This window comes from Marmota monax, unplaced genomic scaffold, assembly GCF_021218885.2.
Source record: "Marmota monax isolate L192 unplaced genomic scaffold, Marmota_monax_Labrador192_F-V1.1 WCK01_AAM20220418_F8-fsc00014, whole genome shotgun sequence".
Lineage (NCBI taxonomy): Eukaryota > Metazoa > Chordata > Mammalia > Rodentia > Sciuridae > Marmota > Marmota monax.
In genome coordinates this window covers 21,099,670-21,127,040 of record NW_026695222.1, presented here as the reverse complement: position 1 = coordinate 21,127,040, position 27,371 = coordinate 21,099,670, and the positions used below count along the sequence as shown (strand labels likewise).

At 38.5% G+C, this 27,371-nt stretch overlaps 1 protein-coding gene and 1 pseudogene across 13 annotated transcripts in view; one reads left to right on the top strand and one right to left on the bottom strand.

Moving 5' to 3' along the window:
• The window catches only part of Zhx3 (zinc fingers and homeoboxes 3), a 144,091-nt gene that overhangs the window by 85,608 nt on the left and 31,112 nt on the right, over positions 1 to 27,371 (top strand). The window lies entirely within an intron of this gene.
• Positions 2,318 to 2,446, bottom strand: LOC124086016 (U2 spliceosomal RNA; annotated as a pseudogene).

Genomic DNA, 27,371 nt, shown 5'->3' with positions numbered 1-27,371 from the left:
GTGCTGGCCAATAGATCACCCTCTCTTGAGTTACCAAAGCACCGAGGGCTGGGGTAATGGAATGTTGTAAGCTGTCTCTTCAGCAGCTTATTTTCACCCTTCATTTGTTTTTCAAAGTATAACCAGAAATAATAATGAATTTTTTTGAGATAGAAAAAAATGTAGAAATGTGGGGAAAGTATCTAAATCTTAAATATCTTAATCTTGAATCTATATTATTTTACTGCATCACTGGTAAAAGGAAAAATATGCTAGGTTTTTAGGAAAAAATCAATATCTAATGTGACAGAGCTGTGAAGCTGTAGCATGTTCCCCTGCCCAAACATAGTCACTATTATATAAAGCTCAGGAATAGAAAGATAGCTGTGCTCTCCTCTAGTGGCTGCCGAGCCGAGTGGGAGAAGTGGTTATGTAACTGGATGTGCTCATTAGTTCTGCTGTGAATTCACACAGCTGGGCCTCCTTGGTCCTTTGTTCACCTCAGTGTTAACTCTTGCTTCCTTAGTATCTTTAGGGCCTGTGCCTGGCACATAAGGGAATGCCAGAGACAGGGAACTCAAAACACAGAGCCTGACAGTCCACTGGAGCAAATAGACCAGAGGGAAAGTGGTAACATCTCCCATAGCAGCAAGAGGCTGTGGGTTGTGGGAGCTCCGAGGAGACACAGCACAGAGGAATCTACAAACTAAACCTGGGGCTCTGATCATACTGGGAGGCCCTTTAGTCCGTGAATTTGCCTCCTTTTACCTCACTTTTCTCCTCTATAAAAATGATTGTAATGTCCACTCCATGCCCAGGTGTTACATGATGTTGTGAACATGAACGTGGTAACTCATGCAGTGTACCATGCCCAGGATTGGCACTCAGTTAACATTTTGGAAAATATTTATTTCTCTGCTGCTTTCCTTTCTGTAACTCCCCTGCCCTAGCTCTGCCATGTTTTCTTTTTTACTGAGAAATATGGTCCTATTTATGAACTCTTTCAGTAGCTCTCTTGAACCTCAAAATTCTCTCATCTTCACTTTCCCCTTCTCTCCTTTCTTCCTGCCTCTCAGGAATACACAGCTCAAGGTAGAGAGGTGAGGGGGATGGGAGATAACCTGAGAAGATAAGGATGGCATTGTTGTCAGAGACATATCACAGATCAGAATTTCTCCTAATCCACATCCCCTCAAGTCTCCCAGATAGGTTTTAATATTCCAGGCAATTGACTACCCTGCATCTTCCTCCCTTGCTTCAACTTACCAAAAGGAAAAGAGAGTAAGGATTTGGCCTTTCCAAGTTGCCTAGGTGTAGAATTTGTTCTCTCCTCCTATAGACATTCTACAGCTGGGAATTCTTCAGAGAACCCCCATCATGTGTTCTCTTTGGGCTCCATCTGTCTTGCTTAATGTAGTCAGAGTTCACACCTGAGGAAGTTGATAAGCAGGTCTCTCAGAGCCTGCTCCTCCTCCTCTTCCTTCTTTCATGGTCTCCACTTCTTACTTTGCTCCTCCCCCAGTCAGTCATCCCCGTTTCTGACACATCTTTATCTAATGTGGTGGTTCTCAACCAGGGATAGGTGTGCCCCCCCAGCAGATATTTGGCAAAGTCTCAAAACTTTTCTGGTTTGTCACAACCTGTGGGCAGTGGTGGTGGGTGTATGCTACTGATGTCTAGTGGGTAAAGGTCAGGGATATTGCTAAATATCCTACAATGCACAGGACAGCACCCAGAACATAGAGCTCTCTGTTAACAAGGCGGAGAAGCTCTATCTAAGGGTTTCTTATGTAATCACTCTTCTGTGTGTGCCTGCCTCTGTGTCTGTGCTGTGGAACTTTTGCTGAACTCAGAAGCTCTTCCCTCTGTGACTTCCCCTTAAGTCTTCCTCCATCCCTCACTCCAGTCAGAGCTGATCCTCTCCCTAGCATTCTCAACCTGCCATGATGGTTCATTGTAGTTCTTGCCATCCTTTGCCCTCTGATAGCCCCCTTTAAAGTAACTTGTTTTTTCTCCTAAGAGAGCAGAGTACAAGTTTAATTGTAATGAAGATGACCATCAAAATCCCATATATTATTATCATCTATGAATATTCCATAAGCCAAACCTTGGCTCTAGAAGAGTCAGAAGCACATAGTGGAGTAAGCAAAGGACTTGGTGTCAGGATATTCAATCTGGTGCCCAATTATAATTTTCTAGCTCTATGGCAATAGGTTTGAATATTTCAGGCAATTGACTACCCTGCATCTTCCTCCCAATAGACAACTTTCTTGAGCTTCAGGTACTATATAGATAAGAGAGGGATAATGTTCATTTGCTGAGATTGTTTGAGTCTATGAAGAGATGTTAGCATGGAACCTGGTACATGAAGCTGGAAAATGAAGCCAGGGTTCAAGATGTGACCCTGATATTAAACTGAAAAGAACAGATACTATACTTGATCTTAGCCAAAGGACTGAGAAGCAGTTTGCAACCCTGATAATAGGAAGTTAGCTCTTGGAGAAAATAGAATTGTTTTCCATTTCCTGGATGGTGGCATTCTTAATTTCAGGTGCCCCACCTCATCAGTAAACCTCATGAAAACAACTAGAAGCCCCACTGGAGCAGGACCTATAGCACATCCTATTCACTAGAGAAGTTCTAGAAAATGTTGATGCTTTTCCCTAACCCCATGGAAACAGAAGGAAATCCCATATGCTTACGACTCCTGGCTGTTTTGTAGAGGAGGTATTTCTCCCTTTCCTGAATACTGGGACCCTAGACACATATACTGAAAGTTGGGAGGTCTACTCTGACCAGCTACTTTGTAAAGAAACTGCTGAGGCATGAGAGGGACACTATATTTATTCACTCCCACAGATTTCTGGTACATGGAGACCAGCACAGAAGAAGTGGCATTACATTATGTTCAGACATTTATAATATATTTACTGTTTCCCACAGCGCAAGGAGGCTAGTTACAATTGATCCGCATGACCATTTTCACATATGCTTAGGGTAAGAGTTAAAACAATCATATAAATCTTCAAATATCATCTATTATTTGTTCAGAGAATTTCACACTCCCTTCAGGCCTGGCCTGTCTCTAAAACAGAGAAGAAGTCTGTGCACATCAGAGAAAGAAGCTGATTCTATCCATAAAGAGATCTTGGAAAGGCCATAAAGCATACAGAAATGTATTTCTGTCAGAGGCTAAAGAATGAAGACATAATACATAAATAATACATAAGACCCATGATTAGGTCATGGGTCAGAGGCCAGAGACAGTTTGTGTGTCAGCGTTGACTGGGTTCACGTAGCTAAAAGCAGCATGTGTGGCACCTCTTAACACTGGGTGCTGCCCTTGACTTCGCCTCAGAATCCCTAAGGTACTTTGTTCTGCATCTCAAAACTTAGCTCTTCACTCAGATATACTCTCTTGTGCTGTTCACTCTTATGGGTTGTGTCTGTTTTCTTGTCAGCCAGAAGTGCTGTGGGTTAAGAATCAGGACTACCTACCTGGTTTTGAGTCTGAGCTAGACTCAGATCGACAAGCCTATAGCTTGTGGTCCTGAGTCTAGCTACTGAGATATTTAAGCCTTGGTTTCTCAATGCAGAAAATCAAGTTGGTACTTAGCTCATGGTGTTCTGACGATCAAATTAAATGAGAAAATACATGTAAAGTAATTGCAGAGCTGAGATTGTGGCTCAGTGGTAGAGTGCTTGCCTAGCATGCATGAGGCACTGGGTTTGTTCCCCAGCACCACATAAAAAATAAATAAACAAAAGTAAATAAACTAAATAAACAAAAGTATTGTGTCCATGTATAACTAAAAATATTTACAAAAAATAAAAATAAAGTAATTGCAGTGTCTTACATATGGTCATTTTATTCAGTTATTGATGATGGTTGTACTGCTTGAGAACAGATAGATACTCTATACCTTTAAATTCTTTTCTATTTCTATGATATTTCTTAGCACAAAGCTCAGTATCTAGTAGTACCCAATTTTTTTTTAATTTAAAGTGACAGATACACTTATGCACACACAAATACACACTCAAAGGATAGTCTGAAAATTTGAAACATTCCAGGGGTCAAAGGTTTTTAAAGTGATTGAGCCCATTTTCAGAAATTTGAACAAAAGCTACTTCAGTTTCTACTCTTTGCAGTAAGTTGGATCATTTGAAGGGAAGACTTCTGGACCATACCATCTTAGTCCTGTGCCAAATAAACTCTCATGACTTTCTGTCAGATCCTCTGCCTTCCAAGGGGGGTCCACATAAGAATGGCTGACAGATGTGTTTCATTGTACCTTTCCAAACTAAGCCTGTAGGCCTCACTTTTCCTTTTCCCCTCACAGTTCCAAGAAATGTGTCCCTGTGAATTTCCCTCCATAATTTGCCTCTTTCTAAGCATACATGTTCTTTTTCATTAATTATAAAAATAGTATCACTCAAAATATATTTTTCCCTTGATACTGGAACTCAGGGTCAATTTCAGTGCCAGGAGAGGATGAAGGACATTCTAATTATCTCCCCTGACTCCCTATCTACCACCTCCCCAATCCCTTCCATAGCAAATAGACAATGTTTATTTTTGTTTTCTGATAGGGATGTGATTGGTCCTACCCCAACTTCACAGGTGGGTCTTGATTATTTAATCAGGAAGCCCCATATGTGTTGCCAAATTGATGAATTCTGGTGGTCAGTGCCAAGGGGGTTAGTTCAGGGGTAGGTATGTGACACACTTCAGACCATCAAAATGTTTGCTGAGGACTTTGGGAAAAAGGCTCCCCTATCTTCTGACAGGCCTCCCCAAAGCTAGCCCTATTTCTGTTCTAGATGTTGTAGGGACATGAAGCCTGGGAATGCTATGACTAGGGAAACTACCCTGGATGTGGCTAAAATAGTACAAAGAAAACAGACACTTGTTTTTGTCATAGATTCCCTGAATTAAACTGAAGCCACTTAACATCTGAACTTTCCTTTTGCATGTGCCAGTGAACTCTATTACCCAAGCCATTTTGAATTGGATTTCTTACTTGTGTCTTAGAATACAAATGGCACTTGGTATGTATATTTCTAATTTTTGTATATTAGTGCTTCTAGACAGTAGGCCCAAGACCCTACTGTGAAGAAAGGGGGACTGGGTATTGGAGGGACTTTGTTTTCATAAGGCATTATTTGTATATGTGAACATACTTCTGCAAATTAATGTCTTACCTATATATGCAGTAATTTTTTTTTCAAATTTATCTTGCTGTTTTGACTAATGAAATACAGAATTTAGATCAACACTGAAGTTATAGGTTTTGTCATCTAAAGGACAAAGATGTAAAAGCGTCATGTAAATTTCTACCAGAAGGGGCTGGGGATGTGGCTCAAGCAGTAGCGCGCTCCCCTGGCATGCGTGCGGCCTGGGTTCGATCCTCAGCACCACATACAAACAAAGATGTTGTGTCCGCTGAAAACTGAAAAAATAAATAAAAATAAAAAAAAAAAAATTTCTACCAGAAGTTGTTCATTCTGAAACATATGTGACAAAAACCCTACAAGTTCAATAGTTTTACCTAAGTTTGTACTTATTAAATCTTTTTGGTAGAAATTTTTGACACAAGAAGCCATTGTTTAGATAGAAGTTTCCTCCTTCTTCTCTTTCTCTGAATCCTTTATCATTCTGATTCCTTCTGTTTAGTCTTATATGAGTTACTCAGACTCTATTAGAAATAGTTGAGATATAAATTCTAATTAATTTTATTTAGATGGCTACGTTAAGATTCAACTGGATTTTTCAGGCCCTATATCTGAGTTCTACATATATGCAAACTGTATTGAAATACTTTAGTATCAAGGGACCTAAACTGAAGTTCAGTCCCTGTACCACAAATTGGGTGTTTATGGGAATGCCTGTAATTATTGACCCCCATTTTTGCTGGTAAGCAAGAAACTCTAGGTGAACTCCTGTAGTTGATATATTTAATGTGTATCCACTGTGTGTACTTCGCCATTGGTGTATCTGAGTGGTCTGGTCTTGAGCCCTTACCTTGGAGGTCTTAGTTTATTTCATAGAAGTTATAAGTCAGGGCTGTTTTGTAGGGAAACACATCAGTATATCATTCTGGAACTTCTTTCTTAGAATTACTCTGCCAGAAGAAAACACTGATATTTTATGCATGATAAATGTTGATCACTGCTGTTATGAAGTAGACTTGTTTGTTAATAAAATATAATACACTCAAATGCCTTTCTTTTTACCTATATTATTCTACCACTACTCACAATCGGCAATTCTCAGTCATTTTTTTTTTTTTTTTTTTTTTAGCAATACACAGCAGGTTTTGGCCACAGATCCTAAATTTTTATAGCCTCAACTGGGTATGCCTGTGCCTATACGTACACTTATACACACACGTTACATTTGCTGCAAGTAGACCATTATAGTAATTCAAAATTGTAACTTTCTCATGGAACAGAGGCTGCCTGCTGGGTCTGCATGGGCGTAAATGAGCTAGTTAAACTCTATTCACTTTTCTCCTACTCAATAAACTATAGCTGAATGCAAGTGAGAGAGACTTATAGGACAGCCTTGAACTGTCTCCCAGTTTGTTCAAAACAAAACAGAAAACCTGGTATTTCACATCAGAGGTGACAGAGCCTCACTGAACTCCTCAGTAGTGTGCTGCTTCTAGAATGCCAGCTGGAAGGCCAGGCCAAGGCAGCCAGCTGGCCATGAAGCCCTTATTCTAAGATTGTGCTGCCACTTTCTTGTGACACTGGCGTCAGAAGCAGAAGGGGCTTGCTGCCCAAAAGGCTGTATTCAAGCAGTGACCTATTTTTACACTGTAATCAGATTGGGTTTCTCTTTTTCCCTCTCGAGGCAGTAATCTCACATTCTTTTCAGTGCTTGAGAAGCCAGTTCCCTGTTACCGCTTAGGCTTGGTGGTTTTTCAGTTTCATAGGTCACTTTTCTTTTTTTAAAATTTTTGTTCTTTTGGGGTATCAGGGATTGAACTCAGGGACACTTGACCACTGAGCCACATCCCTAACCCTATTTTGTATTTTATTAGAGACAGTGTCTTACTGAGTTGCTTAGCGCCTTGCTAAATTGCTGAGGCTGGCTTTGAACTCCCTATCTTCCTGCCTCCACCTCCTGAGCAGCTCGGATTAAGGGTGTGCGTCACCGCACCTAGCCATGACATAGGTCACTCTTAACTGAGGACAGTAATATTTGTTCCTTTTCTTCACTTGGAGTGTAGGGGTTGATTTATATTTGTCCATTTTTACCACTTGAAGATTGGGAATTGAGTATAAAATAGAGCTAAAAGAAAGCATGGACCAAATGAGGTTAGAGGATTTCTAAGGAAGAACAAAACCATGTAAATGGATAGAGGGAAGGCATTTGGGATTGTAAGTCCAGGGTTCTGCTTTTTCAAATCCTAATCATGCACATCAGCTAATGACTTACTTTAGTCATCAAATTTTGCTTGAGACACAATATGTGCTAGGTGATAGAAGTATAATAAAAAGGTATAGCTCTTCTCATTTCACCATCTTTCCTACCCCTTTCCCCCCCCTCCCCCTCCCCTTTGCCCCATTCAAAGTTCTTTTACTCACACCTTCTCCCATTATGGATTAGCATCCACTTATCAGAGAAAAACATTTGGCTCCTGTTTTTTTTTTTTTTTTCCTGCCGGGGGTGGGGGGGATTGGTTTATTTTGCTTGATATTCTCCAACTCCATCCATTTACCTGCACAATTTTATTCTCTTTTAATGCTGAGTAATATTTCATTGTGTATATGTACCACAGTTTCTTTATCCATTCACCTATTAAGGACATCTAGGATGCTTCCTCAGTTTGGCAATTGTGAATTGTGCTGCTATGAACATTGAAATGGCTTGTGTCACTGTAATATGTTGTTTTTAAGTCTTTTGGATATATAGAGAGAAGTAAAAAGTTCTACTCCACTGTGTATAATGAATCAAAGATCTTTCTACTGTCATGTATAGCTGATTAGAATTAATAAATAAAAATAAATAAAAAAGATACATATCTGCATAAGGGGGAAAAAAAAAGATATAGCTCTTACAGCATCAGCAGTGTGACAAAGGAAATGGGCCTGAAGCCACTGCTGGGGAAGGAGGCACTGAGAAGAGTATCAGGAGTTTCTGCTAATCTCCCCAGCCAGCTGCTTGCTGCCCATTGCTTCCCCACTTCTGTCTGTGCCACCTCCATCTAAAGTGCCTCGATTATGTTGTGTCTTCTGTTTTGCCTGTTCATTGTCATTGTTTGTTCCTTGTCATTTAGGTGTGTGTTTTGTGTTACAAGCAGAGATCGGGTACATTTCCCATGTCTCCTTAAGGAGGAAAGTGTTCCATATCACTCCATTCTTCTAAGGTGACATAATTTGGGGGCTGTGCTTCTTTTTTTTTTTTTAAAGGCCTTGGGGCCTTTACCCCTAGAATGATACATACTCCTGTCTCTGCCTGTGAAACTTCTCATCCTTTAAGACTTACTTTTAGTGTAAGACCTGTTATCACAAGCTGCCCTGAAGGACACCCAGTAATTCTCCAATGTTTCTATTGCCTTTTCCTTTCACTTGGAACCTTGAGCTTCTGATACCAGCATCTATCTGTGGACTGTGAATTGCAGTCATAGGACCTGTTTTATGTTCATCTAGGACACACCAGATGGTTTGCATGGTGAGTCACATGAAGCAAGTATTTGTGTGTGTCACGTAAATGAAGTTCCTGTCCGGCACCAAGATGTCTAAAGATATGAAGAGCACTGCAAAGGATTCTTGATTCTCAGGCTTTTTGAGCTTGTAGAATGTCTTTTGTACTTAAAAATAAGAGGATATGGGAAAAGCTTTGGAGTATGTAGCATAGGAGGATGTGACAAGTAGCACTCAGGAGACAGAGTAGTTAGGAAGGGCTGTATTTACCACAACTGACCAGGGAATATGTCAAAGGGAGCACCTTTGTTCAGAGGTTCCCTAACTTCTGTATGTAATAAACTTTTGATGGTGGGCAAAATTTAAATCAGCTGGTAGATAGCATCATCATGTCTCAGCATAAAATGTTCATTTGCCAACTGATGTAGCAAAGCCTGCAAACAGCATTCAAAAGATGGTTGGGAGGTATCCATGTTTACTAGCTATGAAAGTTGAGGTTGCCTTCCTGATGCTTGCTGGTACCAAAGGAGGAAGTACATAGTAGATGCTTGATAAAGGTGGATGTAGTGATTCAATGAATACTAAGGTCAGCCTTGTATATGTTTCTATTTTATCATGGTTTCAACCTTGTATTTTGAAAATACATATATATTATCTTCGTTGATTGAAAGACAATTATGTACACCAGAGGGTGCTATGTTTCAGTTTTCACATCTTTATTTCTTTTTCATTCTTATGGTTGTGTTTTATGTGACTCATTTGAGGACCAGCCAGTTGAGAATTTGCCCTCAACAAAGGATTGTTTAGGACATGAACACACCCTACCCTTTGCTGCTTTCCAGCATAATGAAGGAGTTCAGAAATGGCTATAACCACATACTTCCTGGGTCTGCTATGCTGTACACTATTAACTGTTGAGTTCTTTGTTAAAACTAGACAACTTTTTTTATGCTGCAGCTTAAGAACATTTTCAATATTCTTTCATTGGTGGAAATGGAGACCATATGGTTACTGTCATCTGTGTAATAACAATGATTGAAAATGGTTATTAAGTCACCCTTCAGCCTTTTCTCTTGTCTAGGCAAAATTGTCTCTGTTCCTGTGGCCATTCCCCATAAATATCATTTTTCAACCCTTTAATCATCTTGGTGGCTTTCCTTGGAAACTACATCAAAGGCTATTTCAGTGCCTCTATTCTGGTGGGGTCTGGGCTGTCAACATTTAATGGATATGGAATGTGGTTGTTTTAACCGTCTGGTTTCCATAGCTAGTCCCCACATTTCCAAGTCAGTCCCAATCCACTGACCATTGGGAGCTGCTTTTACCATTTCTTCATTATGGCACACTTTATAAATATTTTTGATTAAGGTGATGATTTGACTAAAATAACAAATTGTAGTTTGTGAATAATTCTAGCTGTTTGTTGATAGACTTTTGCAGTCTGGTCTGTTGTATTTGTCTTTTCTTTATAACTGTAAGTGGATATGTTATTGTTATCAGAGGTTAATACAATTTTTTTCTGCTTTATTCATTATTGACTCAATTTCTGCAAGTACCCACTGTATTTTGGATTCTGTGCTAGGGATTAATTCATGTTTGAATTGGGCATGAGAATGAATTAATCTTTAGGTTAAAAAAGACTCTAGTGTAGGTGATGGCAAGGAGACTGGCATGTTCAGGGTGCAACGAATAAGGTGTGGCCAGAGAAGCAGGCAGATGCCAGACTGTGCAAAAAATGTCCGTAACAAGCCAAGAAGAATCCAATAGAAATATAATGTGAGCTGCATGTTATTTAAAATGTCTGAGTAGCCACATTTTAAAAAGTAAAAATAAACAAGCTACAAAATGAGCTGTCAAGCCATGAAAAGACAAGGAGGGATGTTAAATGAAGCCAATCCAAAAAACCCTACAATACTACATGATTCCCATGACATTTTAGAAAAGGCAAAACTGTGGGCACGGTGAAAAGATCAGATTAGGGAGGAAAGGAGGAAGACAGAGCACAAAAGATGTTTAGGGCAGTAAAACCACTCTGTATGATACTATAATGGTGGATATGTGCCAGTTTGTCCAAACCTATAGAGTGTACAATACCAAAAGTGAACTCTAAGGTAAACCATGAACCCTGGGTGATAATGTGTTAAAGTAGGTTCATCAGTTATAATAAAAGTATCATTCTGGTGGAAGATGTTGATGATGGTGGAGGCTATGCATATGTCTGGGCAGAGACTATATGGGGTATCTCCATAGCTTCTGCTAATTATGTTATGAGCCTAAAACTAGCACTCTAAAAAATAAAGCCTAAAATAAGTCAAATTAATGTTAATAAAATATATTTATTTAACTAATCTGTCAAAATATTAATAATCTAACATGTAATTGATATAAAAGTTATCAATGAGATATTTTAATCTTTGGTACTGTCTTTGGAATCTGGTCTATATTTTATACTTACGGTACCTCTCAATTCACACTAGCCACATTTCAAGAACCCATTAGGCACCTGAGTACCTGAGGCTAGTGGCTGCTGTGTTGGACAGAGCAGGTCTTGAAACCTGGCTTGCCCAACACAAGCCTCAATTTTCAGCCGCCCTGGTCTTCTGCTCCCCTGAATACTATAATAATAAACACAAGAGGAAGGGATCAGCTGTTGCTTTCCACACTGCAATGATGCCCAATAGAAATTCAGTGGGAGCCATTTGTATGATTTTAAATGTGTCTAATAACCACACTGAAAAAGTAAAAATAAATAGGCAAAGTTAATTTCAAGAATGTATGTAACCTAGTATGCCCCAAATATTATTTCAATATGTATTTAATAGTAAAAATTATTAAAGAAGATGTCCATACGAAAGGAATAAAATAGAGAGTCCTCAGGCATATGGGTCAAATGATTTTTAACAAATGTGCTGAGTCTTTTCAATGGAAAAGGTTCAGTCTTTTCAATAAATGGTTCTGGAAAAATTAGATATCCATATAAAAGAATAAGGTTGGACTTTTACCTTATACCATATACAAAAATGAACTCAGCATGGATCAAAGACCTAAACAAAAGAGCAAAGACTATAAAATGCTTAGAAGAAATCACATGGGAAAATCTGCATGACGTTGAATTAGGTAATGACTTCTTAAGTGTGACACCAAAAGCACAGGCAAAAGAAAAAAAAAGTAGATAAATTGGGGCTGGGGTTGTGGCTCCACGGTAGAGTGCTCGCCTAGCATGTGCAAGGCCCTGGGTTCTATCCTTAGCACCACATAAAAATAAATAAATAAAGTTATTGTGTCCTAAACTACAACTAAAAAATAAATATTTTTTAAAAAGATAAATTGGACAACATCAAAATTTTAAACTTATGTGCATCAAAGGATATATTCAACAGAGTGAAAAGACAGCCTATAGAACGAAAGAAAATATTTACAAACTATTTATCTAGTATGGAGTAATAAGGGGTAAAGAAGATATACAAGTAGCTGATAAGCACATTTGAAAAAAACAAAAAGCTCAGTCTTACTATTATTAGGGAAATACAAATCAAAACCATGATGTTTTGCAATATGAAAAGAGTTCTCGAGATGGATGATGGTGATAGTTGCCCAATAATGTAAATGTACCTAAATGCCACTGAACTGTTCACTTAAAAGTGATTAAAATGATTTATATAGAGTGCTCCTGCTAAATAAATAAATAACAGGAGGACCAGCAGAGGAAGGGGACTGGGGAGAAGAGGAGGTACTAGGGTATGAAATGAGGCACGTTGTGTGCATGTATGAATATGTCACAATGAGCACAATTATTGTGTAATCATGATGTACTAAAAATTATAAAAATGATCATGGTGGTAAATTTTGTTCTGTGTATTTTACCACACTTTAAAAAAAACTTCCAAAAATGCCTCTGAGACTATTAACATTTTAAATGATAAAAGATAAAAAATGGAAATGTGAATAAAAGGAGCTAGGAAAAATAATGAAATACAGAGATATATAAGCATATTGATTCAAAAAGGTAACATAAGAGTGGTTTAAAAGGCACTAGATGAGCATTTGTTCTGCCTCTACTTTAAATAATGAACTGTATTCTGTAAAGAAACTATTGAGATAGCTTACATTCCTTTTCATATTAAGTCTTCAGATCCAGTGTGTATTTTTCCCTTATATCATATCTCAGTTTGTACAAACCACAATTATGGCTGGTAGCTGCAGTTTTGGACAATGTAGATACAGAATATTCTGATTAGTGGTAAGAAGCCAGCAGAAATTTCTTTAAGCCAAGAGGTGGCATGAATATATTGTGTTTTTTTTTTTTAAGATGTTAACTATGGTGGCAAGATGAGAAGTGGAGTGAAGTGGAGAAAGAAGTGAGGAGCTGGGGGCTTAGACAGTTGTTATAGATTCCCAAGCCAGTAGATAAGGGACTGAATTTTGGGGAAGGGGACAAGCATATGCCATGGCTGTTATTTATGATACACTTGCTGTGTCTGAGGCACCGTGTTGAGTCACTTGTGCCCCATCTTAATTCTTGCAATACTCCTGAGGTTGAGGCTGCTTTTTCCGTTTGTGACTTAGAAGGCATATTGGTAGCAGAATTAGGACATTATCCAAACCAATACTAGCTCTAGAGCTTAGATCTTTCATGACTGTTAGACTGCATCTTCCAAGAAAAGAGACAGGAGGTAGATTGGAAAGAATATTTTTAGTTTATAGATAAGTTTGATGGTAGGCAGATAAGGGAAAGAAGGGAGAGGACTTCATAAATGATGCCCAAGTGATATGGAGCTCTCTACCTAGAAATCTGCATGGATGGTACTATAGTCTGAATGTTTGTATCCTCCCAAATTCATACCTTGAAATATCCTGGGTGATAGGACTAAGAGGTGTGTGTGTGAGGTTGTGGGGGAGGGCCAGCTTTGGGAGGTGATTAGATTCTGGGGACAGAGTCCTAGTGAATTGGATTAATGCCTATAAAAGGCCCCAGAGCGGCCGCCTTCTCTTCAGCCACTGTAAGGACAGGATGAGAATACAGCTGACTATGAGAAAGCAGGACATCCTCACCATCTGCCAGCAACTTGATCTTGGACTTGTTTCCAGAACTGTGAGAAATAAAATTCTGTTGTTTATAAGCCACCCAATATATGGTATTTTTTGTTACAGCTGCCCAAACCAACCAAGACAGGTGGTGAGAAGTAAGATGAAGGTATTTAGAAAACATGGTGGCTGGATTTTTAGAAAATTTACTTGTTTTGTTTTGTTTTTTGGAGGGGTGAGTGCCAAGGTCAGAGGCAGAAACTATGTGTGTAAATTTGTTAAAGGCTGCAGAGATCAATGGCAGTTGTAAGTGATAGATTTCGAGCTTGGCAGATAGGTCAGGACTGGCAAAGCTGTTTTGGAAGTTAACTTGAGTACAGGAGATTGCAAAGTCCTGGGCATGAGTGAGCTTATTCCTTTAAAGAGGTTGTAGAAGAATAGGTCTACAAAGCCTCACTCCCCTTGGATCCTGAGGGTCCTCCTAAATGGTTTTGAATCTCAGACCAAAGCTGCTGAGGAGAAGTTGTTGGAAAGAGCCATTTAACTGGTGACCTTGGGGCAAGTAGTTTGAGCAGAATGTGAGGAGCCTGCATTGTGCCAAGACTGACTAAGAAAGTTGAATAAGTGGGCCTGCAACTGCTGGCTGGCTGATTCTGTAGGAGCCCAGAGGATGGGAGAGGGCCAATTAAGGGGATATTTTCTATTTTTTAATGAGAGCTATAAGTAGTATTTTAAGTAAAGTCAAATGAAATTTTATTGTCCAAGGTTATCATAGAAACAACAATAAACCAACATATAATATTAAAGCAATCCTTTTTTTTTTTTTTTAAACAACTTCTACCAAATTTATGATGGCAGGAAGGTCACATTAGTTTTCAAAATATGGCATCAAGAGACATTCTTCGAAACTTTTGAATTAGGCTCCTGAAATCTCACAGAAAGGAAATTTGTGGAAGTTAACTCACTCCTAATACTCTTATGAGTGTCTCACTGGTAAGTTTGTGTGTGTTCGTATACATGTGAACATATATGTGCACCCTGTTCTGTAGGAAGAGAGTTGAGATGGGAATAGAGAGGTATGTGTACTTCATTCCTGATTTGAAGATGGTTGTGAATAGTTGGAATTTTATGTTTGTACCATCACAATCTTATTGTGATTGACTTTATTACTATATAGTCTAGAAGAGATTCAGATGCTGAGGCCCATTTCCCCTACTTCCCCTGGGACACCTGAGTGCAAACACCCCCAACAACCTCCCTAAGTACTTTCAACTGTCAACACTTTGGTCTGCGTGCCCCCTCACCTAGCCATGTGAAATTGAATGTGATCCTGAAGAGGTCTTGGAAAATATGAAACTTTGTTGATCACGTCCAGTTTTTCCAATTAGTAGATTCGTAGCATTATAAGATTAGAAGTAGATTTGTGTAGAAATAGCCTGGCTCTTAAGTCATAAGACTGATCAGCCAGATCAATGGTACTTAATCTCACCTATCCATAGAAAACAGGTAACAGCATTTAAAAATATTACCATAAAGTGAACTTTATTAACTGCCCTGGGCCAACTGAGGCAGAGCCACAGCCATTCTCTGCTCCAGGTGCCAGGCCCTTGGGCTCCTGCTGCTCTGCTCTGCTCAGGTCTGTGGCAACACCCTCCTTTGAATGAGGGACCTTTAGCTTTTCCAACAGAGAGACAAGGAAAGGTTTAATATTTCCTTCCCTTCTTGACAAGTGAAATAAATTTGAAATTTGACCTGTTTGGTGGAACCCAGAGGGCATCAGAAGGGACTAAGAAGAAGCTTGAGAGGGAGATAATTTAGTGACCAGAGCGAAAATGTAAAGGCAAACTGAAGATTCCTACAGCTGTGTTGCTCTGCCAGCATTGAAGGACTGTGGAGAGTCTGAGGAAGAAAAGACATGTGTAGCCCAAAGAACTGACAGCAAGGTCTTGAAGAAATATTTGAACTCCCAGGTTTACTGCAGCCTAAATGTCTATTGACAGATGAATGGATAAAGAAAATGTGACATATACATGCAGCAGTATATTATTCAGCCTTAAAAAGGGTCAAGTTCCATGGCTAAACACTTAAGGTCACTTCAGGTGAACTGGGCTGGCATGAAATAATCACTCAGATACAGAGAAATACCCTTGGGTTCCATGGAAAAAGAGAGGAACACTGCTGAACCCTTTTACTGAGGAGAAGCCATTTGAATGAGGCAAGGGGTAGGATTATAAAAGAACAGGTGAGTGTAGCTTACCCCCTCTGGGTATCATCTGTCCCTAGGGTCATGCCTTGTTATCCTAGTGAGGGAAAAGCCAGAGTCACGAGTCATGGCACTACCACGCCAGACTACAGTGACTGTTTAGATCCTCGCGGTGCATCAGGAATTAAAGGTGTGTGCATTTGGAGTGGATCCTCACAAAAAAGGAATAAAATTCTGACACATGCTGGAACAGATGAGCCTTGAGGGGTGATGCTAAGTGAAATAAACCAGACTCCAAAAGACAAGTGCTTTGTGCCTAGTTAGAGTTCTGGTAGTACTAGTGGTGATAGCAGGATAATGAAACACAGCTTCCATCTCATTCTCTTCTGGGTTGGGATACATCTTGAATATGGTTTCACATGTATGAGGTGTCCTAAGTAGCCAGACTCTTAGAAAGTAGAATGGTGGCTGCTACTGGCTACAGGTGGGAGCAGGGAGGGAGGAGGGAGTAGTTTTTCAGTGGATAGTTTCAGTTTTGCAAGATGAAAAATTTCCAGAGGTCTCTTAACCAACAGTATAAATGTTATTAACACTACTAAGCCATATACTTAAAAATGGCTAAGATGGTAAGTTTCATGTTAGGATTTTTACCAGTTTTTAAAAGGAAGTGGGGAAATGGGCCAGATGAAACCGCTGGTATACTTTCAGCTAACACAATTAATTGCCATCCTCCAGCACCAGCCTCTGAGTGAGAGGTAGTGAAAATTAGAACAGCTGTAGTAGCTACAGAAATTATGGTTTATTGAGTATTTACTATGTGCTAGATAGCATTATAAAGCCTTTTGAATACTTTTTATCAATTCAGTGAATATATTAGTTCTGTGAGAATAGGTATTATTATCTCCTCATTTCACCAATGAGGAAACAGATTATAAGGAATTAAGTCATTTGCCTAGGAATACACAATTCATAATGGCAGAGGACTGGGACACAGACCAGTTCTGATGTTAGAGTTTTTTAACTCCATTCTCAGATCCCACTTATTCATCCATTCATCATTATGTGCTAGATGCTGAGGATCCAATAGATATAGGCCTTGACCTTATAAAACTTAGGGTTTTGCCAAGGTGAGAGACAGTGAGCAGGAAAAGAAATGAATAAAGATCTAATGACAAATTTTAATAAACTTTTATTAAAGAAACAATTATGATGTTATCAAGAACAGTTCAGCATGGAGTTGGGGGACCTACTTAGACATTTAGGTAGGGTATTCAGGGAAGTGCTCACATTCTTTATTGAGATGAGAAGGTAGAAAGCAAAGGCTAAGGTGAAGAAAGTGCAGAAGTTCTGTATCAGAATTATAAATGTGTGTGTGTGAAAATGTATTCCCAAATGGTTTTGAGGTGCAAGAATACCAGTCCTGCCCAAATTCAGTAGTGTTCCCTTGTCTTGCTGTCTCACCTAAATTCTTTCTCTGCAAAAGGAAGAAGGAAATGGATTTTGCACCTAGATCTATTCTGCTAGTAATAATAATGGTAGTAGTAGAATAACAAAACACAGCTTCTGGGTAATGTCAACCTGTAATCCCAGCAATTTGGAGGCTAAGGCAGGAGGATCAAAAGTTCAAGGTCAGCCTGGGCTATCTCAAAATAAGAAAAAAACAGGTTTCAGGGTGTAGCTTAGTCATAGAGCACCTCTGGGTTTTATCCCCAGTACCGTGAAAAAGCAAAAGCAAACACTGGTTCCACATTTTGAGAGGGACAGGGACAAATTAGAAAGTTTGAAGAACTGGTCATTAGGGAAAATATGGAATTAATTTAGGATGCTTACACTGTAGAAGCGACTATTAAAGGTTGAAATGATGGTGATCAACTGGGCTTCAAACCCATATGTAGAAAAGAGGGTTGACTCACTATATAATACAAAGAGTTGAACTGTCTTGTGCCCAAAAAGCAGATCTAAAACCTGGGAACCAAACCAGAATCAACTAAGAAAAATAATTTTGTAATAAACTATTATAGTAAAAATTAGCTCCCAGATCTTGGTGTGATAGATACTTAGAGACTGGGTAACAAGTTTGTAAAGGATGTTTTAATTGGGAAACAGTTTGGAATGTATATAATGTCCCATTCCTTCATATTGGAAGTTTCCAAGTTATTTTGGAACCATGGCTTTAAGCTGGAGGCAAATGGAATATATTTCCTTTTAGCTATTATGTTTAGTTGGAGGTAAAGCCCATTTGCAGCATTACAGGAGTTAAACCAAAAGCTCATCTGTAGCTCTTAGAATTTAAAATGTAAAGGAGCTCTATTTGGTTTTCGACCCCCAATACCCAGTATTCTGTAAGGATCTCTGCCCCACTTTCTTGTTGCTGTTTGTAACAGACAACTCACACACTTTGGGAAATGTGTTAACATTTCCCATTTATGTATTTACTCAAATTTTAATTTTTTTTTTGTTTTGAATACATAGCACATTTATATTGTTTAGAATTTAGAAAGGCCCACAGGAGAAAGCTTCCCCAGATTCCATTTTCTTTTTCCTCCTTCCCAAGAGAAAACACCATTACTAGTGTTTTCTTGTATACTTTTCTAAAGGTATTGTAATATATCTTGCACAAATACATGTTTTATTTTCTGCGTTTTTGCTTTAAAAAGTGTATATCAAGATGTCTCAGTTAAACCATAGTAGTATGGTTTAACCTCATTCTTTTTACAAGTACATATTTTGCATTGTATAGATATAACATAATTTAGTTGACTATCTCTTGTTGGTGGCCAATTAGGTAATTTCCAGTCCTTTGCTATTGCAATGTGTGTGTGTGTGTTTGAAGTAATATAAGATTATCTTATATTACTTTAAACACACACACACACACACACACATGTACGTATATTGGCAGGCTGCATTCTTAAATGCAGAATTACTGAATCAAAGGCAAGGAACATTTACAATTTTGTTAGATATTGTTAAATAGTTTTCATTCCTACAAGCAGTGTGTAGGAGTACCTGTTTCTACAAATCCCTTGTTGACTCAGCATATTATCAAATGCTTCAAGCTTTACCCAGGTAAGTGAAAGAAAGCAACTCAGAGTAGTTTTAATTCTTATCTTCCTTGCTATGGGTGAAATTGGACATCTTGTGTTTAAGATCTTGCTGGATGGGGCTGGGGCTGTAGCTTAGTGGTAAAGTGCTTGTCTCCTAATGTGTGAGGTACTGGGTTTGATCATCATCACCACATAAAAATAAATATATTTTGTGTCCATCTACAACTTAACAAATATTTAAAAAAAAAATCCTGCTGGACTTTATAGTGAGGTCTTTGAAGGAACTTATCAATGTAGACTAAGCCTGGAATGAGGAGGAGGAAGAACATCATATCCAATAGGGTCAGCCAGAGAGGTTTGGTTTTTTTTTTTTTTTTGTTTGTTTGGTTTTTTTTTGGTATTCTTAAGAGCTCACCAGCCTGCAAGCTATTTAGCCTATAAACTCTCTGACCTACACTGGAAGAATTCAATTAAAACAAAACAAATGTAATTTCAGAGGAAAAACCACATTGAGTACAAACCATTCATGTTGCTTTTTAAATTTTAAATTTAATAAAGTAATTTACTTTTGTACTTGGAATAAAATATAGGATGCAAGGGCATTTTAAAGTAACACATTTAACTTTGAAAGGAGCTATCTCATACCTCCAAGGATACAGTTTCTGACCCATTACATCTTATTCTATCCTAGGTTTGCTCCCAGCTCCTCTGTCCTTATCCTTCTCTCTCCCACTCTGCTTTCTATAGTTTCTCTGTGGGTTTGAGCAGGTTTTGGCAAAAGCCAGAGTCTTTTCATTGGGAACACTGGCATTGCATAGCCTCCCTTCTCATTAGCAGTCTGACCCATTAATTCCCTGAAACACTTGTGACCAAACCAGCTAAATCTAGTTTTCCCCTAGAAAGGGACTTTCCATTCTTAGCAGTACAGCTTTGCTTTTGCTTTTTGCATGAAGCTTACTAGGTTCAAACCTGATTTGGTTGATGGCAACTCCATCCTTGCAGTTGCTTAAGTTAAAAATGCTGAGAGTCATCCTAGATTCTTGTGGATACAGTGTCCACATCCTCTATCCAGCCCTTTAGGAAGTCTCATCTGCTTTACTTTCAGAATGTTTCCAGAGTTCAGCCACTTTGTATTACTCCATTTCTAGCATTCAGCTCCAAGTAACTGTCTTTATTGCCTGGATTGCTGCCACAACCTCCTGATAGATTTCCTTTTGTCTCCACTGGCTTTTCCTACAGTCTGTTCTCAACACAGCCAGCAGACCCACATTGTAAGACATGAGTTGGATCATATTAACCCTCTGCTCAACGTCCTCCCTTGGTGTACTGCCTGTCTCAGAAAAACTTAAACTATCATAGTAGCCCTGTGTGGATTCCCACCCCTACCTCTTTGACCATGTCTCACTGTCCTTTCTCAACTACTGCCACCCAGCCCTATTTACTATTTACAGCCCTCTTTACTATTCTTTGAACATGCTAGGCACATTTCCATCTCAAGATCCTAGCACCGACGACACGGGTGCCTCTGCCTGGAATGTGCTTTCCTTGTGTATCTCCATGGCTCCCTTCTGCATTTCCAAGTGTCTGCTCTAGTGTTGCATTCTCAAGTGAGGCCTCTCCTGATCACATTATCTAAAATTGCAATCTCACCCTTTCCCCACCCACCAAACTCCTTCTATCCTTCTCTGCTTTGTTTTTCTCCATTGCACTTACTATTGTCTAATACCCAATTTCATTTACTGATTTGTATATTGTCTCTCTCCCTTCAAAGTAGGATGGAAACTCTGGAAAAACAGAATTTTTTTTTCTTTCCTATATTTTAGCACCTGGAGTGTTGCCTGGCACAGAGTTAGGTACTAGTAAACATTTGTTAAAATGAATCAACTCACTTTTTCTTTACTACACTTGTTCCTCAAATTCTACCAAACCTAAGCTGAAACAAACAGGTGTATTATAGTACTGACAGTGAGCACCGATCCATATTTTTCTGGGGAATCTCATAAATAATATGGCATCATTTGAGTAGCAAATGATTGTTTATGAAAAATCAAGGAAGATACAAGAAACTCCATAAATGAGGTGATAAATACACTCAGACTGCATCTGGAGATTGAGATTTAGGTTCGAGTGCCACTCTGGTGAGGACGATAAACAATGAAAGCATATTCCAAGGAGAGCAGTGGAACTGGTACAGAGTTACCCAATCCCAGAGTGCAGGGGCTGAGGATAATTGGCTTGGGGGAAGAGAGACTCTTTCAAATGTTGAAAAAAGTGTCATGTGGAAAGTCACATATTTTCTCAGTACACCTAAAATCATTTCATCCCTCTCCACCTCATTGAAAGCAGATTCAGCTTTTTTGGAACTTGATAATTTAGAGGGAGCCTTCTAAGAAAAAGATATAAGTATACATAATACGAGCAGAAAATTATGACCCAATAAGGATAGAATCTATAGGCTGTCTAGGTAGATAGATAAATCAGTACAGGCTTTGAAAGGAACTGATGCAACTCAGTTGAAGCTTCATCTGCATTAGCTGCACAATAAATGCACCACATTCAGATTTTATATACCTTGTAGCTCTTCAGACACATTTTCCTCTTCCTCTGGCTTGGCATAAAGTATATCCCTTTGTCTAAAACACCCTTTTCCCAACTTACTTACTTGGCAGTTTCTACTCACCCCCTCAAATTCTAATTCAAAGGTTGTCACCTTAGTGAGATTTTACCCAAGATTCCCAGAAGACTTGAAGGATAATGGCAAGACCTTTTCTATGCTCCTACTGAACCTGAGCATGATTCAGCTGTAACATGTGGCTTACTGTTTGATTTTTTTATGTACTAGGGATTGAACCCAGGGGCACTCTACCACTGAGTTACATCCTCAACCCTTTTTATTTTTGAGCGAGGGCCTCACTGAGTTGCTTAGGGCCTTACCAAGTTGCTGAGGCTGGCCTCAAACTTGCGGTCTTCCTACCTCAGCCTCTGAGTCACTGGGATTACAGGCATATACCACTGTGCCCAGCTTTATTGTTTGATTCTTGTTGGCATGTTTGTTTGGCTTCCTTAGACTGTATATCAGTTAAGATAGGCTACAGTCACCAGTAACTCCAAAATCCTCAGTGTCTTAAAGCAATAAAGCTTATTTCTTGCTCACCTTGAATATATATTGATGGGTTAATCATTATTCTCCTTTTTTTTCTTTTTAGTGCTAGATCTCAAACCCCATGCCTTGTTTGTGCTACTTAAGGGCTGTGCCACTGAGCTATCTCCAGCTCCTTGTTTTCCCTTTAGGTGAATAGAGTAGCTACCATCTGGAGCAGTGCCAGTTGCCAGGCTGGAGAAGAAATAGTGAGACAGAGTCCATACTTCCTCCTGAAAGTTTCCCCTTGAGATAATACATTTGCTCACATTTCATACAGTGCGGTTAACTTCAGGTAGTTAGGAAAACCCAAGGTGCCCTGACAAGGAGCAAGCCCCAGAGTACTTTTCAAGGTACGGGTGGATAGCTTAATAACCACAATAGCTCTTTGAATCCAGAGATGGCATAAATTTGGAAAATACAACCAATAGGAAGGTAATTTTGCATGTATACTTATTGACAGTTACCATTTTTCAAACATCTTTTCAGTGTCAGTAGACACTGAAACTCAATATGTTCATTGTCTCTGGAGATGTCCTAACTGCCTGGTAGTGATTCTTTCACAGTAATTCATGCAAAGGTTAGTGGTTGAAATATATAGTCTTAATTCTGAGGCCTCTTTATTTAATCAACTCTCTGGATTTGAAAAAAATAAATTATTGTTCACTTTAGTGAACTATTATCATTGACAAGAGCAGGCTATTTTTGTTGGTGATGTGACAAGGCAGAGCTCTAGCCCTGAGCCCTCAAGCTGAATGGTGATTATTAAGTGTAAAAAGTATTATGACCCTTAAGTATCCGTAGAGCAAAATTAGACCAGCTCTGGACCTGAAATTCTTTTAACACTGAGGATTTGGGACTGGAAAAAGACATGAATTCTTGGTAGCTTCTTCCTTTGTTTTCAGCAGAAATCTGACTGTCTAACCAGCAGAACCACTACACTGCCAAGTCCTGCCCACACACATTCCTGAAGAGGGACGGTTTCCTATGTTCTTTTTATTGTAGACGCCTACTGATTAACCTTGGTCTAATCACTCAGCTTCACTGTAGCAGATTCTCTATTCAGACAAAAGAGTAAATAATATAACCCCTCTTCTGACAGTGTAAAATACTAAAAATATTAAGGATTATAATAGCCCTGACATGCTTTTTAATTAAAAGAAGATAAAGAAAAAAGGAAAAAACAACCCTGCAATAATTCATCTTGTAAAATCTTCAAGCCCTCTGTAAGAAAGACATGTAAAAATAAAGGGAGAGGATTTATTGTTCAGTAGATATTCAGGGTGAATGCAGTCTAAAAGAAAACATAGGATTTAGAGTCAGAATATCTGGCTGTATCATGGATCTGCTGTGTGGCCTGTTCATATCACTTCCCCTTTCTTGTTCAATGGCCCCTGAAAGCTAAATGGGGGAAGGAGCAATAAGAACCAACCTGGGAGGCTATGGAAATGGATGAGAGTGCTGTGAAAGTACTTTGCAGGCTTTGATAAACTTTGAGGAATGGAATTGAAGTGAATTTAGTTTTCTGATTGGTCATGGAAACATCTCAGACAGCCAACCAACTTATTTAGGGTTGGTTTGGGCAACCTGAGGTGGCTGAATCTGATTGTTCTGATCGAAGTGCTTTCCAAGGAAGGAAAGAGAAACATTTAAAATAACATGTTTTAGAAATATAAATTTAAGCTTCATTTATGACGCAAGCTTTCATTTTTACATAAGCCTGAGATTTTCTTTTTTTATTATGAAAATGTGAACTATACATAGACTTAGAGAGAATGAACCATACGTTTCTTGCTCCAACTTGAATAATCGTCAATTTAAGGTCAAATTTATTTTATCTATTCCCAATCAACCCCGCCCTCCCCCCTTTTTTTCCCATGGGTTGCTTTTTGTTTTCCGAGGAAAATCACATATGACAAATTATGTTACCCATAAATATTTCAGTGTGTTTCACCAATCAATTAGGACTTTTGTGACATAACTGAAACACCATTATCATATACAGTAATATTAACAGTAATACTTTAATGTCATGTAATACCTGGTTTGTAGCAAATGGGCTCCAAAAAATGACCACCATTAATTCTGTTCCTCCTTTGTGTGGGTATTGCGCTCGTTCTATGAAGAGTCTGTTTTCCCTCTCCTTTATTCAGAACAGACTTTGTAGCTTATTTTGACCAGTTGACAAAAAAGTCAAAAGTGACACTGCAGATTCCTGGCCTAGATTTTAAGATGACTTGTAGTTTCTGCTTCCTCTCTTGGAACTTAAACATCCCATAAGAAGTTGGTTTATTCTTAACCACCATGCTGTGGGAAAACCCAAGGTGCCTTGTAAAGAGAGTGAATGCTGAACAGACCCCAGCTGTTCTAACTGTCCTGGCCCAGGACTCAGATGTGTGAGTGAAACCATCTTAGATGCTCCAGCACCATCAGGTATCACAAAGAGCAGAAGACTCTCCCAGATGAGCTCCACTCAGAATCAGGTGATAGATACTGCTGTTCTCTAAACCACGAAGTGTCCTGAGTGTTTTCTTAAACACAGGAGAAATAAACTAAAATATTAGAATGTGTTCATGTTTCCCTGGTTGTCTGAAAAATGGCTTTTTGCTTTGGGTTTGTTAGAATTGAATAAGGCATGACTCATGTTTGCAAATGAAGTTTTTATTTATATTGAACAGAGCACTTACTCTAACATCCTGAGCAGGATTTTGTACCCTTGTTATATTTCTTGTTTGCCATTTTTAATCTACGAAATTTAACAAAATCAACTTGATCTCAATTTCAGACATTTTAAAATTCTGTTGGTCAACCAAATGTGCTAATGATAATTTAACAGTGACCTTTGTTGAGTTATTGACTTCTGTTTTCATACTGATATGAGAAATCTTGTCCTGTTTCCCAATATTATTAACTGAAAGACCAATGCATGGGTAAAAATCTGATGTGGAGCCTTGGAATTGTGGTCAGAGTTAGTGCTGGGTAAGCTTAAGCTGCTGATAAAGGAAGAGAGGAAGGAAGCTGCTTTCTAGAACTTCTAGGATGTCAATGAGGCAAAGATTCTCTCAAGTTATTATTTACCAACATATGGGCACCCAGTTTACTAAGTTAATAAAAGTAGAATCAAATACACTGGAACTAAAGATACATAAAATCAGTGAGTTTTCATGGCTGGTCCATGAAATATGAATATGTAGTCATTCCAGAGATTCTTGAACTTTACCCTTTTGTTTTCACGTTCTGGTCTCATCATCTTTGAACAAGGTCACTAAAACAAATTTATTTTTTTTTACTAAACTTCAGATATAACTATCACAGGAATTAAAATCTGCAGTTGTAAAATTTCATGGTAATAATGACAAGAACGATTACATGCTTAAGGGATCTCTGCAGTAGCATTTATTGAACATTGTTCAAAACACAAGCTTAAGTTGTTCATTATTAGTTCCATTTCAGTAATGTCTGATCTTTGATATATAGAAGTAATGAAAATTTTTCTCTTATCATCTCAGATGTCAGCAGAATCTCCAGCCTTTTCTTTTCCAGTTGAAAGAACTGTGATTAAGCACATTAGAAATTCTTAAGCTTCCATTGTTTTAAAGTCCATTTGAATTTGATTATTGGCTCAATTTCAGTCAGCCACCCTTTTATCATATCTTTGTCATTGGAGTATCCAGGGCTAAATTAATAAATTCATTATCTGTTGTCACTGGTGGTAGTGGTAGATTTTTGTTTGTGAGGGTTTTGACTTTATTAATATCGCTATTTTTAAAGAAGTACAAAGTTCACATCACTGCAATTGAGATGGTTCGTCATTTCTTCCTTTTCTTAAATAGTAGTTGTTTTTCTAAGAAAAATATTAATTTCATTTTTCAATGTGCTTTGTATAAAATTGGAATGTTTTCTTATAAAAGCAGATAACTTCTCTTTGAATATTACTCTATTCATCTTAGATCTTTGAATAGATACATTGAATTTATTTTAAAGTTAAAATGAATATGTTAAGTACCATAGAGAAAGAATAAATGTAGTATTTAAAAATAATTTTTAGTTGTACATGGACACAATGCCTTTATTTATTTTTATGTGGTGCTAAGGATCGAACCCAGTGCCTCAAATAAGCAAGGCAAGCTCTCTACTGCTGCGCTACAACCCCAGCCCCAAATGCTGTATTTTTGAAGACTTAATTTCCACTATTGTTTGGTTGTGAAGGAAGCATTGTGGCATGAGCAAGCCCTCTTACCTCTCTAAGAAAGGTTGTGTGCTTGAAACCAACGTCTACAGAAGAAAGCACAAGGAACAGTTATTTAGAGAAAGTTCTCTGATGTTTACAGCTCACACAAATACCCATAGCTGATATTCTTTCAGTTCTGAAGGCAGGCAATTCAGTGGACAATGAAGGATTATTATTTGAAAGTTCATGAACAATTGAACTGGACTTTCTAGTGTATATATAGCACCATCAGTGAAAATTGATTCACTCTTGTGTGTAATGTTATCTTCTGCCTCAGAAGACTTTTGAGATGGAACTTGCTGATTTTGTTGGGAGTTTATAGCAGCCATTGCCACCATTGGGATCCCTTGACTCATGCCAAACAGCCATTTTCAGAGGTTCTTGTTCATTTTATAACTTGTAGCCTAGGCTGAATTCTAGAGCAGCTGACATGATTTCAGGGGAGAATGTGTTGATTTATTTTTTTTCACCACACCTGGCCTTAATTTGACATTTTGACATTTCCAGTGCATGGGAGTTTATGCTTTTTTTTTTCAATTAAATAATGTAATTTCACAGATATGAAGTGTTTAGAATGATTGTAACTATAGCAATTTTTAAAAAATATTTTTCTTAGTTATCTATGGACCTTTATTTTTATTTATACATGGTGCTGAGAATCAAACCCAGGGCTTCACACATGCCAGGCAAGTGCTCTACCACTGAGCCACAACCCAAGCCCCTATAGCTATTTTTTTAGAATGTAAAAACTGCACATTTCCTGAGAATTCTGCGTTAGATTGTGCCTTTATGAATTTCAGGGTGCCAAAGGTCTTTGACCATGGAATGGTCAAATTCATTTAGTTTTGGAATTAATATTTGAGAACTATGAGTATCCAAATTCCACCCACTTCCCTAGTATAGGTAAGCTCATGGAATTTATGGTTAATTGTTGCAGACAGTACTTCAACAAGATGAGGTTGCTAAGCAGGGTTCCAGTTTGACAAAGCTTTGGCGTCTGTGGTAGGTCTCAGGACCCCTTCTCATACAAACACTGTTCCTGTTACACTAAACTGCTCAACGCTGCAGGAACAGGTACTCATATCATTCCAC